General features: G+C 29.7%; 1 protein-coding gene and 1 non-coding gene across 3 annotated transcripts in view; both read left to right on the top strand.

Annotated features, from left to right (window-relative positions):
- LOC132950256 (A disintegrin and metalloproteinase with thrombospondin motifs 9-like) overlaps positions 1-15,210 on the top strand; it is a 99,402-nt gene that overhangs the window by 55,568 nt on the left and 28,624 nt on the right. The gene's annotated exons all lie outside the window — the stretch shown is intronic.
- Trnas-gcu (transfer RNA serine (anticodon GCU)) lies at positions 3,105-3,186 on the top strand. The gene has a single exon. It is a non-coding gene; the product is annotated as a tRNA-Ser (tRNA).

A 15,210-nucleotide genomic window follows, 5' to 3' on the forward strand; every position in this document is an offset into this window, starting at 1 on the left:
CAACATCAAAAAATGCTTAAACTCGTACTTAGAATTAACTAAATTATATATTATAATTTTTTATAACACATATTTGACTAACCATAATCGTACTATTAATCATTGAACCAATAACTGTATAATATCATGAGCCAATTATCATTGTTGTTTGCGACTTTCATCTAATAAAATAAAAAATTAAATATTTGTAAAAATAGCCCAAGTACAATATAAATACTAGTTCCAATATTACGTCTATTTCATATTTTTGTAAGACCATTTTTATAGACTATTATCCTAAGTACAAACATTTTAATAACTAAGAAATTACTCATTTGAATTTTGAATTACGTATGTACTACATACATCAAAATTATATATATAATATACATAAGTACATCAAAATTTTGAAAAAAATCATCCACTACATAATTTACAGTAAAAAAGAGGGGGGGGGGGGGGTACTCAATTGAAAAATAGGAGTTTGTATCTACACAGGGCACTCCTTAAGTAATACAAAAAAATCAAGAATTTGAAAACATTTTTTGAGCTTATTAAAAAAATTCCAAAAATCAGAATTTGAATAAATTCATTATTAAAAGGAAACATGCTTGGCGAATCATCCAGTATAGTCACGTTAAATCCTTACCAGGCAATACCAGATACCACATAATATAATCAAAACAGTAATTTATAATATTGTATACAAATAACAAATTATGAATAGTACCTACCAACCTCTAAAGGTAATTATTTATTTTCAATTTTTCAATTAACACCGTATCGTTTTGTTCAAATACAATCAAATTAAAAATGCATAGACATTAGTCACATTCAGATTTTAGATACCTACGTAGGTACCTTATATTATAATATTGTATAATATTATTATAATTGACACCTTCTCTGTTGTTGTCTGAAATCTGAATGGTATATATATGTACCCATGTGTATTGTGTACATATAATATTATGTGTTTATTATGCGCCTGCAAAGTGCAAGACGTATAGGACCTGCATAAGTAGTATGTACGATGTACCTCTATGTCCTACACTCCTATAGGCTTAGGCATCTATAGGTATACTACCTAAACCTTCAATCGTCCAAGTACGTATATTATGCGGCATATATTATGTATTATTATTATTATTATTTATTCCATATAGCCAATAGCACCTATAATAAATAATTATAAATATTAAATAGGAATATATAGGAATAAATAGAGTTGCATAATGATATATTACAGTTATCTGTCGACATAAAGCAGCAGTACACATGGTAATTTTATATACATTCAAACGACATTTCGTTCGTATGAATGAATGTTATTTATAATTCAGTATTCAAAACTGTTTTATAGAAAGATGCAGAAGACGTTATAATGGAACAACTCCATTACCTACCTATTTCATAATCATATTTACTGATATTAAAAAACTTTTTTTTTTTTATATAGGTATACCTATTCATTTCATAAAAATATAATTTACCGTTTTAACTTTAAAATAAGGTACCCATAACATGTGTACCTATTAATAATTTATTATAACATGGATGTTATTATATATTATATACCTACGTTTGAATTCGTTTTTGTTAAATAATAAATTTAGATTATACCTACTATTCATAAATCATAATACATATACAAATAAACAATGTAGGTACTTAGTAGTCAGTATATAGGAACTAGGTACCTAAAGACATAGTCATATAGTCACATATTATAGGCACTATAGCCACTAAGTCAGTGCCGACGCGATGGGAGTGCAGGAAGTGCGACCGTACAGGGCCCAAGCTTAGTATGGCTTCTCGTTTTTTTGGTGTTATTATTAGGGTCCAGGACTTGTTGCATTAAAAATTTAAAAATTATCGGAATATACATGCAAATGTGCTGTAAAAATCGTCAAAATGTGTGGCGAAATTTTTACTTTATTTTTGAAAAACCACGTAAGATATAATATTGTTACATAACATTTTAAAAATAAAAAATAAAAATTATGTACCTAGTCTACATAATAAAAATAAATAATACACTGGTTGTTTACTAATCAGTACTGACTACTGAGTACTGACTGTACTTATCATCTTCATGTCGATCTGTAACAAAAACAAAAAAACCACTAAGATATTATTATCATTTTTAATTATTTTGTTCATAAGTTTATGTTAAAATAATATTGCACTGTACATCTGTACGACTGTACGGTAAAACATAATGTTCTTATGTTTCCGAATTTGAACGCACGGCGATTATCGGTTAACATTTTTGTAGGTGCATGGATAAAAGTTTGACATCCGCGGATTACGTAACCGATCGGTATTTAAGATAAAAATTAAGAATAATACTATTATTAAATTTGAATTTGAATAGTTGAATCTATTATTGATAGGTATCTACGGATATAGTAGGTACTAGGTATAGTGCCGTATAGGTAATAGACAATAGTGTAGGCACCTACTTTTAAACCGAAAAGAATGATTCAATGATTTAGAACTAATTATTAAGGATAAAGAAAATAGTTACGGTTTTTTAGTTAGCCGTGGACTCAGGTGCATACATTTTATTATAAATTGTATAAGCGTCGCAAGTCACAAATCCCAGCGCCAGCACTGTACAAGATATCCTACCTACATATAACAGATATCTAGAATAAACCTATCACTTAGGTACTTTAAAATTTATTTACATGGATTATAGTGCTTTTATATGTAATTACTGATCAGAACCAATGGTTGTCTAGAACGAGTGTCAATCAAATAATTGAATATTTGTGATATATGGGCATTGGGCAAAAATGTAAAATTTGGGTAGGTAGGTGTATTAACCCGTAGGTACTTTTCTAAACGGCTTAACCTAATATTTTTTAATTAAAAAAAACGAATCAATAGATTATATATAATATAATATGCTGCAAATTGCAAATTACATTTTTATACTGTGCATAATATAATATTTTAGCAACGATACCTATATCTGCTTTTCACTGTTAAAGTCTGATACTAAAAATTAAAACCATATTACATTCGGTAATAACCATCTCGTCTAAAATCATAAAAAATATAATAAAAAAAAAGGTCTGGCGCATAAGAGCCATTCAATACGCCTTTTTCGCTCACGGGACGAGGTGGCCGAGTGGTTAAGGCGTTGGACTGCTAATCCAATGTGCTCTGCACGCGTGGGTTCGAATCCCATCTTCGTCGAAAACGTACAAAATTTTTTTTCCATTTTTTTCCGTTTTAGTGGAATATTTCTAAATTTTTTCATTGCTTTAATCCATCAAATGAAAAGCAGAAGTGAAGTACACGTCTGCATGTTGCTTCGCGGGATATATAATTATTTGGCACCATATCAATCGATCGGTACTGCAGCAGCAGCAGCAGCTGAGCAAAGAAATTGAATTATACTCACATATATAAACAATTAAGTATCTATTTTAATTTTGATTCTAAAAACCAGAGTTTATTTTCAATGTAATTGGCCAGACGTTTCACTTTTTTCCACTGCCCTCTGTGTATAATATAAACTTCAGTATAGTTTTGTATCAAACTAAACCGACCGTTCGTATATTATGATTATTATAATCACGTTTTACATTCAGTATTTCATAAAGTGTATTTAATTCCGAACTGGTTGAATTCTATCCTACACAATTTATATTTTTCGTAATATTTTTATAACTTATGTGTATACTCGAGAATATTTTTGTATTATTGTATTGAAAAATGTTTGACATTTATTCTTAATAATATAAATTTGAAAATATGTTCATTTAGTTTGTTAAGTACGTTAATATTCCAAGCGTCAAATATATTAAATATTTTCAAAATAATTAACAAAACAACACGTCAATATATATTTTAATATTTTATACACTTTATAATTGTTTATTACGCCGTAGTGGACTTTCCTATATTATAATGCACTTATATTTGTTTAATGTTTAGTATTCCGAAATAATTAGTTGCCTTTTGAGTCATAATAATCGTTTTGGTTTCGTGACATTTCTTTTTTTTAGGAAATTCTAATAATTTTTTATTGACATTTGTTAGGTTTTTTACCTTTGGAGACGGATGCCTATGTCTCTAAAAGGTTATTTTCAGATTATAAGTTATAATACAACGTTGTTAATAACTGTGTTTAATACCTATACAAAAAAGTTCATCGACTTTTCACTTTTTAGTAAAGGTCAGACAATAATTTATTTGACTAACGTCCGGTTATGTTTAATTTTATTAAGCTTTGATACATTTATTAAAATAGTAATGATCGTCATCTAGAGTTACTAATTAGCTATACCTATATATCGGGTGATTCACTGAGCATGGTAAATAGTCATCCCCCTTCCCATTACTTAATAGAGTATTTATTTAGATTATGATTTTTGGAATTTTTGTATAAAATAAAGATTTCTTGTATAATTAATAAACATATTTCCAAATTCTTAGATTTTTTTATCGTTCAAAAAATATTTTGTGGTTCTACAAATTTATTTTTTTCTAAACATAACCAGTGACCACCCTTTTTAAGATTAAATTGTTGATCAGATGACGGTCTTGAAAATGTTGGTGCATCTATATCGATAATTACCCAATTAGTTTTTGAGTTATTCGAGTTGAGTTATTAAACTTGATCTACCAAGTCATTATAAATGCCTTTCCACAATATTTAAAATATATTATGTAATATATTTTTATCTAGTGCAGTTTCAGTGTTTCACCATCTGTACAACTTATGACATATTGATAAATGTTAATAATTATAACTATAGTTTACAAACATGGGGTTTAGCCATATTTTATGTCTATTAACAATAACCATTATTCTTAGAACTTAGAAGGTTCCGACTTAAAGTTCGATTAGGTACTATGAAACTTCTTGTTCGAATTTAGATTTATATTTTATAATATGAAAAACAAAATTAATATTGTTCACATCAAAAATTATTCATTTGAGAATAACAAAAGTAAAATCGACCTAAAAATATTATAAACAAAAAGTTATATGTGTATTGAAAGTTACGTTAGACGATTGCCAAGAATTAAAATATTAGATAACGCCAAAAAAGGTTCGGACATTATCTGTTCCATGGTTTAAAGTATATTGTATATCATTCAATTGTGTTAGAATAATTTATTTTAGCTAGGGAGTGTGTATTAAATTTGTGTGTAATAATAATTATTGTAATCGATTAATCGTTGGTAAATAGCATTACCTATTGCATAGCCCTTATTACGAAAAATGAATCATAGATAGCACAAAGTTATTTATTTTATATTATGGTTTCCTCAAAAATGGCGTAAGTGGTGTAACTTAATAAATTCGTTCACCGAGATATTTTTCAATGCTAGGTGTAATTAAAAATATATTTATGTGAGTTTTGGGGGCTCAACTCGTGTCCCACATGTAAAATCGTGTATGGATTTGTTTACGTGTTTTATATATTTTGTTAACATAGACACATAGTATATACCATTGCATGCTGACCAATCAGTGTTCAATGTTCATTGATAACTACCAACTATTTGTTATAATAATTATTTCGATTGGTGTGTATATTTAAACAAAATTAAATTGATCTATAATCAATTAAAAAATAATAATATAATTATATACATATTATGTTTTATCAAACACATTTAGATTTGAAAATTATAAATTTATTTTTTATATAATTGCCTAGTGATATTTACAAACTAAAAGTTTTATACATATTAAAAGAGAAAAAGAAACATTTGATATATACAGGAGAATTATAGTTTATCATCTAAACCAATTAATTTAAAAAAAATTGAAAATATTGGCGAAAATTATAAATTGTTTGCTGATAAATTAAAATAGCCACAATGTATAGTTCCCTATTCTAAGGTATGTGAACAATTAAAATGATGTTTTGATTACATTAAAATATTAATATTATAACTATTACTACATATTCATATACTCATGAATTTATAAATTATAGTTATATTGTTGATAATTTCGTGGAGTTTTATATTCATTTTAGAATATTAATATTATACCTATACGTATCTTGAGCAAATAATGATTCAAGTAATTTAATAGCATACTTACCGAATAATATTGTGATAGGTTTTATAGGAAGGTATAATAAGGAAGTTTTAATATTTTTATATGTATATGTTATTCTACACAGACCATTCCGGTGTATCATGTATACCTTGTATACCTTATTATAGCTATTACTTATTATGAAGTTGAATGTTACGACTTCCAACATTCTTGTTCCTGTCTTTATTTCTCAGTAAATTGTATCTAATGGCATCAAAGCAAGTTATTTATTATTGTAGTTATTTATCACACGTGAAATAATTCTATGATACCATATTTGTAAATAATAAGTTGTATTTTGATAAATTAACTCCATAGTAAGTTTTAAACGGTACGATTATTGTCATAAATTATAATTAAAATGAAAGTGTAGGTCACAGTTTAAACGACTTCGAAGTAAAAAATATAAAAAAAAAAAATAGTTCAAATTAAAGAATCATAAATCTCTCTCAAGCAATTTAATATTTGGTGGGTTTGCCTACACTAGTTTCTGGTGAAATGAATTGGGGCTCTTGTAATATCCGGAGAAGGTATAAAACTTCAAAATATACATTTCGGGTAATATATTTTATTTGCGAGGTGTAATTTAGATACACTGGTCTTAACGTTCAAAATATAATTATTGTAACATATAGGTAAGTTTGTGTAAGTGCATAAAATAATGATTTTGTAAAAATTCTGCAGCCTTAAATTATGACATACGATGGCACTAAGTATAGTCATTATTTTTGATTACTAATAATTTGCAATAATAATAGGTGGTGGTATTTTTTTTTTTTAATAATACTTTAGATTGTCCAAAATAAGATTAATTGTATTAACGAAAACATAATGAATACTCGGTTAAGTTTAAATTAAATTTGTTCACGATTTATTTCTTTGATCTATATTTACAGTTGTTCACCATTTATCTTTCATGAATCATTTTAGGTACCGAATTGTAAATGCATCGTCATTAATCCATTCCAAACATTCTTTTCTGTAATCTCAGACATCGGTGTTAATAAAAACTGTTCAACTCGTGTACCCGTCGAAAATAAAATGTTAAAACATTCGTGAAAACACATAAAAAATTGAGAACATGGGCTGAAAGACAGAAACTTTTTTTTTATACTTCCATTTTTAGAACCCAACTCGCGTTGATTGAACATCGTCCCTCGTACGGAATAAGCCCTCCGGGTGCACTAACCACTAAGACACGTCTTAAAATTTTTTTTAAAAAAAAAAGCGACAGCGATCATAATCTTTCTGTCAATAGAATCAAACAAAATTATATATTATCCGTACGCTATTGTCGATTACATGTCTTTATTAAAGCATCAACGGGTTGTTGATACTGGCAGTAAATAAAACCCGTTGTCGATAAAACCTGATTATGATCATAAAACGTACATTACGCTATTGGTAAACAATTCTAAATGCATATAATTTTTTAATTTTGATTTTTTGTCCAATAGTTTTTAATACTAAACTCGTTAGTTTGGCACGAAATATTGGTACCATTTAATTTGTGAAGGATGAACATAATATTATTTTGTAAAATACAAAAATATCATATTTGTCAGTATTATAGTAGGTACCTACATTATTTATTAAGTATATTATATTGTATTTTGAATTTTATTTAAAAATAATTAAACATTCAAGACGTCATTCTCAATCATATTAATTGTTGAAGAACATCTTATAAAATTCACGGTTTTTAGATGTTAGTTGAATGGATAATAATATAGGAGTATAATTTTATTGCTATTGGATATTATAATATATTTATCAAGGATTATTAGCAATAACCAACAATATCCATAAAATATAAATTTTAACTCGTAATTATTCATAAACTCACGAATGACTTCATATTATAGTAGGCACCTATTCTTATAATATTATACAGATGAAGAAAAATATTAAATTAAATAATTAAGCCAAAGATCGTGAAGAAACTTTACACCTGTCTGTCATTCGTTTTCGTTGGTCCATTAACACATTATTTTATTTTTGGCACAGTGTCTAAAATCCAAACAACTGTTGTTACTGTCTCAAACTAAGTGGTTTTTATTTTTTTGTTTTTTTAGTTATTTGATCCTGAGATACAAAGCACCTATGTAATATAATTACATACGCATAATGCACATCAATAGCATTATCTTTATAATATTATAGTGTTATAGTATACAACTCATATTATATTTGTTGTGGTAGGCATAAGTTAGATTAGGTTTAATCTCTCTTTTTTTTATTTAACACGAGTAAAATGTCTAACGTTGTAGACGGTAATAATTCATATTATAGCCTCGCCTACCACACTCCGACAAACTCGTTTTAATAACGACTGAGAGGATCTTTATGATATTGTCTGAGAAATGATTTTTATCATGTTGAAACAAATAAAACCGCGTCTGAAATCGAAATTATTTATGTTCGCTTATTTTATGCAGATCCGTTAAATGTTTCAATACATATCTGGTTTTCTGCAACAATTCAGAGAGTGCCCATAATTCTGGTCGTAAAGGTTCTTGATGGTTTTACTATATTATACCAAACTGATAAAACATTTTTAGATCATGTGTTCGAGTGTTTTTTTTTATGCATATTACATGATTCACTTTACAGTGGTATACCTGCCAGTTGCTTCAGATGTACCTACCTATATATATATTATATTATATCTCTATATATATTGAGAATTGACATTTGCCGTACTTGTAATTATTACATTTATTTGTATTTTTTTAGAAACTGATTAATGGCCCCTTCTTTGTGTAAATTTTTAAGAAGAAAAACTATAAATACCTTTTATTTGTATAAAATATAAACGGTAAAGTTATGTTTATGCTATAAACACCGTGACTGCCCGTAAGTCGAATGTTTTTAAATAACTTCTCTATAGAACACTCGAGAGTCGCGGGTGCTTTCAAGTTACATTATAAGGAATTAAACATATTAGCTGTACAACTATAGGTGGATGCATAGTAATACATCAACACCATAGGACATTGGTTATAAATTATTATTCATAATGATACTATACTATACCTAAATCAAATGCTCAATTATAACGCATTGCAGTTATATAAGGCCATAAGGGTGATATGAATATTGTTTTAATTGCCATAACTTCGATTTGAAGTATAAAAATATAGCTTGATAAATTTTATTGATTAAAGTATTCATATAAATATACCTACCTACCTATACTTAGCTTAGTACTTATACCTACTATGTATATCTATCGCGCATATCTGAAACGTTATTATATTATATTATTGAATCGACAATAATAATAATATTATAGTATAACCTTTGATGGTTATCATTTTGGAGTTTTAACCCATTATCGCCATTCGGTTCAAACGTTATCGTTTCGTTAATTGTATAAGACATTGGACATTATTATCGTTACATCAGATATATAATGTAATAAGAATATAATACGAATTTTACGACGTGAACATATCACACGTACCTGCCTATTTGTGCGGCGTACAAAAATTATTTTATCCATATATATAAGTACCGAATATAATAGTATAGGATATACCTATTCACTCGCCACGTGGTGTCCCTCATCACTCGTATATAATATTATTAGTATTATAAATCTACATGCCACGAGTATAATATTATGTATAAAAAAGTGTACCTATATGGTATGTATTTACGGTGATACCAGAACGATACGTATATATTATGTAATGTATATATATACAAATGTGTGAATATGCATATACATAATAATAATATAATACACACTGCAGTAATCTATAGGTACCGGCTATTATAATGGGACGAGTGACGTTTTGTGAAACTCGTTAACTCGTCAATGTCCGACGATAGAAACGATTTGGGGTGGGGGGGTAAAACAAAAAGAAAAATCGAAAATTTGTGTCTATAATATTATTATATATATACTCGGACGTGCCCGCGTGGCAGTGTGCGACATAATAATAATAATATTATATACAATATTATAATATATATAATACGTATGATACCGCGGTCGTTGGCCACGACTATACGGAGCTTTGGAAAAGAGGCACGTGATCGAATACCGTTTTTGCTCGCACATTTACACGTGTGTGTGCCAAATACGATGAGCGTTATCGGGTTTACGTGCTCCAAGTCGCAAGATTTTCGCGTAAAAAAACAGGACGCGTTATTATCGGCAGCGACCGCCGCGTGTGTGTTCGTAAAATGCACAATAATATAATATATTATATTATTATTATTATTATTATTATAATATAGTGCACGCCCTGCAAGAGGCCATCCGCATCGAATAATGTAAGTTATACTGAAAAGAGTATAATTTAGGTGTACCTATACTTTCGCCTCCGTCGGCATAGTTTAAAATTATCAATATTGTGCGGGGAGGGCCGCGCTTATCGAGTCCCGGACCGATTATTTACCCGTAACGTAAATATACGCTTAACATATTTTATTTAATGAGTTTGAGAGTTAAGTCATTATTTAGAGAGCAGCAGATACTTGTAGGCTCTTATAAGTTTCATGATGATAATTGCTAATAAAAACGCTCTAATAGACAATTTTAAATATTCTTTCGGTATTCACTATTCAATCGAAAATTGGTAAAATATTATCAAAATGTTTTGCTACCTATGCTTTTTTTCGGATTGAGTCACTAATATTAAACTAAATATATTAGTAAAGTAGGAGTTTATAAATTATAATATTATAATATTGTTAATACTTAAAAGTTCTGTGTATAGTGTATACATTAGTATCTTGTTAAACCGGGTTTGAACATTATAGGTATAGAATATAGATATTATAGTTGATGAACGATTTGGTCGAACCGACAATTCGAGAGAACCGTAGAGCGCCCGAGCAGTGACGGATCCAGGGATGCTAGGGGCCCAGCCCCCCATCCCCCCCCAGATATATTTTTTTATAAATATAAATATTATATATTAAATAACAAATAAACAAAATCTAAACTTTTTTCACATTGTCGCTTCATATATTAAATAATCAATAATTTATTTATCACATCGATTACCTATACCTACTATTATGACAACATTTTTAGCTAAGTATAATATTTTATTATAATTGTATTTGTGTTGTAAAAAAATTGTTGCCCCCCCTCCCCCATATCTTTGCTCTGGATCCGTTAGCCTAACCTAACCTAACCTAACCGTGCCTGCGCCCAAGACCACCAATTCAATAAATTACTAACCATCGAGATCGGTAAACAAGTTATTGAACGATTTCTATAATTTGTATAGTACAATTTTGTGTTTTCTGTGACTTAAAAAGAATATTTTCTCGCTTCACTCCAATCGAGTTCTCGGCCGTTCGCATTTTATGAGTACCTATCTAAGTTTTTTTTTATTTCATAGGTGGATTTATGTTATATAGTGTTATACATTAAATTATTATATTAATATAGTTTAATGGCACGCACCGCCCTTCAGAGACTTATAGTTGCGAGTGCGTTTAAACGAAACGTTGTAGTAATAATATTATTAATGGCGGGCGCGGCAGCTATACAGTAGACGCGGCGGAGACGCGACGACCGACTTCGCGGGTTTTGGCAGCGCGGAAGAGATGCAGGGCGGCGGCGGCATCGAGACTGGTATAATATTATAAAATATAATATTATTATTATTATTATTACGTAGAAGCAGCGTAAAAACGAAAGGGAAAGCATCATCGAGTCCGCGAGCCTCATCCTATATCGCCGCCGCCGTAGACCGTGTGTTAATATTAATTCAGATTTTTTTCTCGTATACACACACGCCACGACCGCACGTAAACATCGCCAAAACCGTTTACGAGCTGCCGAATGAGCAATAGCAGATAAAATATTATATTATTATATTATTATTAAGTCCGCGAAACCGCCACTGCCACGTGCTTAATACTATTATGATCGTTACACCGTTATCAGTTATCACGCTTTACATTTTCGTCGAGGTCCGTATTGTAACGTAATAATAATACTATATTTTAAATTTAATGCTATATTTAACTATATTTTTTAATTGTATTTATTATTGTAATAATATTATTCGTGAGTATAGGCGGGAACGCGTCTGCGTAATAATCTGTCGCGCATATAACTAGCTATCATTCTATAATATATAATATATACAATATCATATATAGGTATACTAAGCCTCCGTTAACAATATCATTGGTTATATAGGGTGATCTAACTTAGGAAATATAGAAGCGACTAAGCGAGGCTTGTATTTGAGACCCCTCCCCTCTCTCACACAGAACTACGTTTGGGAACCCTATTTTCAATTTATGATTAAAAGTTAAGACTAAGTATATCTATTAAACTTATAGGAGATATAGGTTAGGTACACAATTTACTTTTATAGGTATTTTAAATAAAAATTTGTTTTGATGAATCAAATAAAAATATAAAGTTATACATAGGTTTTGAAAAACTCAAGTTGTACTTATTGATGACACATTGACACAAGTAATTTAAAATGAACTAATTTCCTTTGAATTTAGATCATCTGTTGTCTACTAAGATAACTGCAAACCTTGAATTTTAGTCTACGTTTTTTTTAAAAAAAATACGTTTACTTTTATATTTACTTTATTGATGGATAATAAAAACAAAAAATCGAAAAGTAATGGATTTATTTAGTTGTATAATTGTATGGTGGGTCAAAACTCCTCCCGTTGGCACACGCCAGTGTTGAAAAGTGGGACAGTCCAGTCTTATGAACGGAAGCGTAACACAGCCACCCAGTTTAGCATCCCCTAAAGGTATATGTCGCCCCAGGGTGAATTCCAGCACGGTAAATACGTATGTTATATCATGCGTCGGCTCGTATTGATAATATATTATAATAACACATTATAATATTATATCGTCGGTTATGGTTAGTTTTACGGTGTTTACGAGAACGGGATACAGGCGCGCGCGTGCCCTCTCGATTTATAAATATCGCCAGACCGTCGTCGTGGCAGCCTCCGTTGTTCCCGCCGAGATGGTCGGTCAGCCGAGTTTTATTTCGCACGTTCTACATATTGCACGCACACACACACACACACACACATGCAAAACCACAGCGTATACAGGGTGACTTACTGAGCATGCGTTCATCATCATATTATAAGTAATAACTAATAAGTATATAATCACAAATCACTAATCAAGATTAATCGATGTTGACATTTTGTAAAAATTGTATAATACCTATATTATGTTCTAAGGTAAATATTACGTCTAACCATTTTGCATTTTATATAAATATATGTATGTATTTTAGCCTCCTATCGTGGGATTATTATCATTATGTATCTTGAGGTTATAAAATAACTGAGCAGAAACTAGTGTTTTCGAATTTAGATTTTTTCCAAAAAAATTAAAAATATCTTCTTAGCAATTTACAAGAAGACGGTTTTGTAGAAGTTTTTATCACTCGCTCAAAATAATTGTTGTTTTCACTTAGTTTTCTTAGTAATTATAATTGGTAGTGTTTCATAGGACAAAAAATATTTATAAAAAATCAATTCCTGATTATTGAATAACATATTATTATGTTCAACTTTAATCTCAAAACGAAATCTAGTATCTACTGGTAATACCAGAAATAAATTAATAGCAGAATATTGCAGCAATTTGGAGATGCTATAATATAATAATATGATACAATTTATATAAACTAATATTTTCACTAAAAAAATTAAATATTATCTTGAAGTATATTCTGGCAACTGCAGTATTATGTTATTATTTTAATAAATAATAAATTAAATATTATTAATATTTATAATTAAATAAACGTTTTATTATATTTTAACAATATACTTATATAAGGATCTATATGCATTAGTGTTTCAACTAAAAATGTTTGTATCAGTAAATTTTTTAGGCTTTTATGGGCTTTACCCCTATGGCTCTATAATAATAATATAATATATGCTAACGAATATTATAAAGCCGCCCTAATATTTTCCGCAGAACACTCCATACAAACTCCATTCTAAACATTTTAAAACATGGTCTCTAGAGGCCTACTCATAAATTCTAAAAATAGGAGTTTGAATAAATGCTCGGTTCTTAAAATATGGTAAAATGGGGGGTGAGCCCTGTTGGCGAATCGCGCTGTATATATACGAGCGCGAACACGATGACGTGTACCGCACATGACGAGACGACTCTCCGCTGTAATAATTATACTATTAGTATTATAACACTATATTTATGTATAATAATATATTATATTATATACTTCCATTGACCTCTCTCAATGCAAAAAGTTCCGTATAACATTATAGATATATAGTCCGTAGGAAATCGCTCGACGCCGCCGCCGCCGCGCAGCTGCTGCACCGGCGCGGCGTGTTTGTACAGCACGCACCCATTATAATCATATGATGTAAGTACGATTTAATATAATAATAATAATAATAATATATTGCCGTTCGTTTAGTTTTTCGCAGCCAGCGGATCGCCACCACGTGTACATAAAATATCATTTGGAATTTACATTGCACATAATATAATATAACTTTACCATATACAAAGGTTATGTCGCATATTATGAGCATAAAAATATAATAATATTATAGTAGGTATTATATTATATTATATTATAGGTACCGTATTACGGGAGATTTGCCCACGCCGGATGAGGACCACGACCACTGTTAAACGGCGATTGTCGTGAGATTAGGCAGAGGTGAAACACTATACACTGGTAATATTGTTATAATATATGCTCTGCGAAGAGTCGGTTTGCGTGTATGTACCCGCTACCCATGTCACCACCGCCGATCCATCCCCGCCCCAAAATATTTTTGCAATTTACATTAATCATATATTATAATATTATACTATATAATATAAATCCTATATCGTATATTATTACGAGTATAAAAATATATTATATTATATAGACGTACGTGTACCTACAACTGTTACTGCAGTATTGCGGGACCGTCAAACGGCGATTATCGCGAGATCAGACAGAGGTGAAACATTAGACGTAACTGGTATTAACGCCGCCGCCGCCGCCAACCGACCAACCCCCACCCCAAAATATTATTTAAATTCACCTTTTACACATATTAATATTATATTGTACTGTGTACAAAGCCTATGTCGTATCATGAGTATAGAATAATATATAATATTAAAGACGTATATACTGTTGTAATAC

This window comes from Metopolophium dirhodum, chromosome 8 (assembly GCF_019925205.1).
Source record: "Metopolophium dirhodum isolate CAU chromosome 8, ASM1992520v1, whole genome shotgun sequence".
Classification (NCBI taxonomy): domain Eukaryota; kingdom Metazoa; phylum Arthropoda; class Insecta; order Hemiptera; family Aphididae; genus Metopolophium; species Metopolophium dirhodum.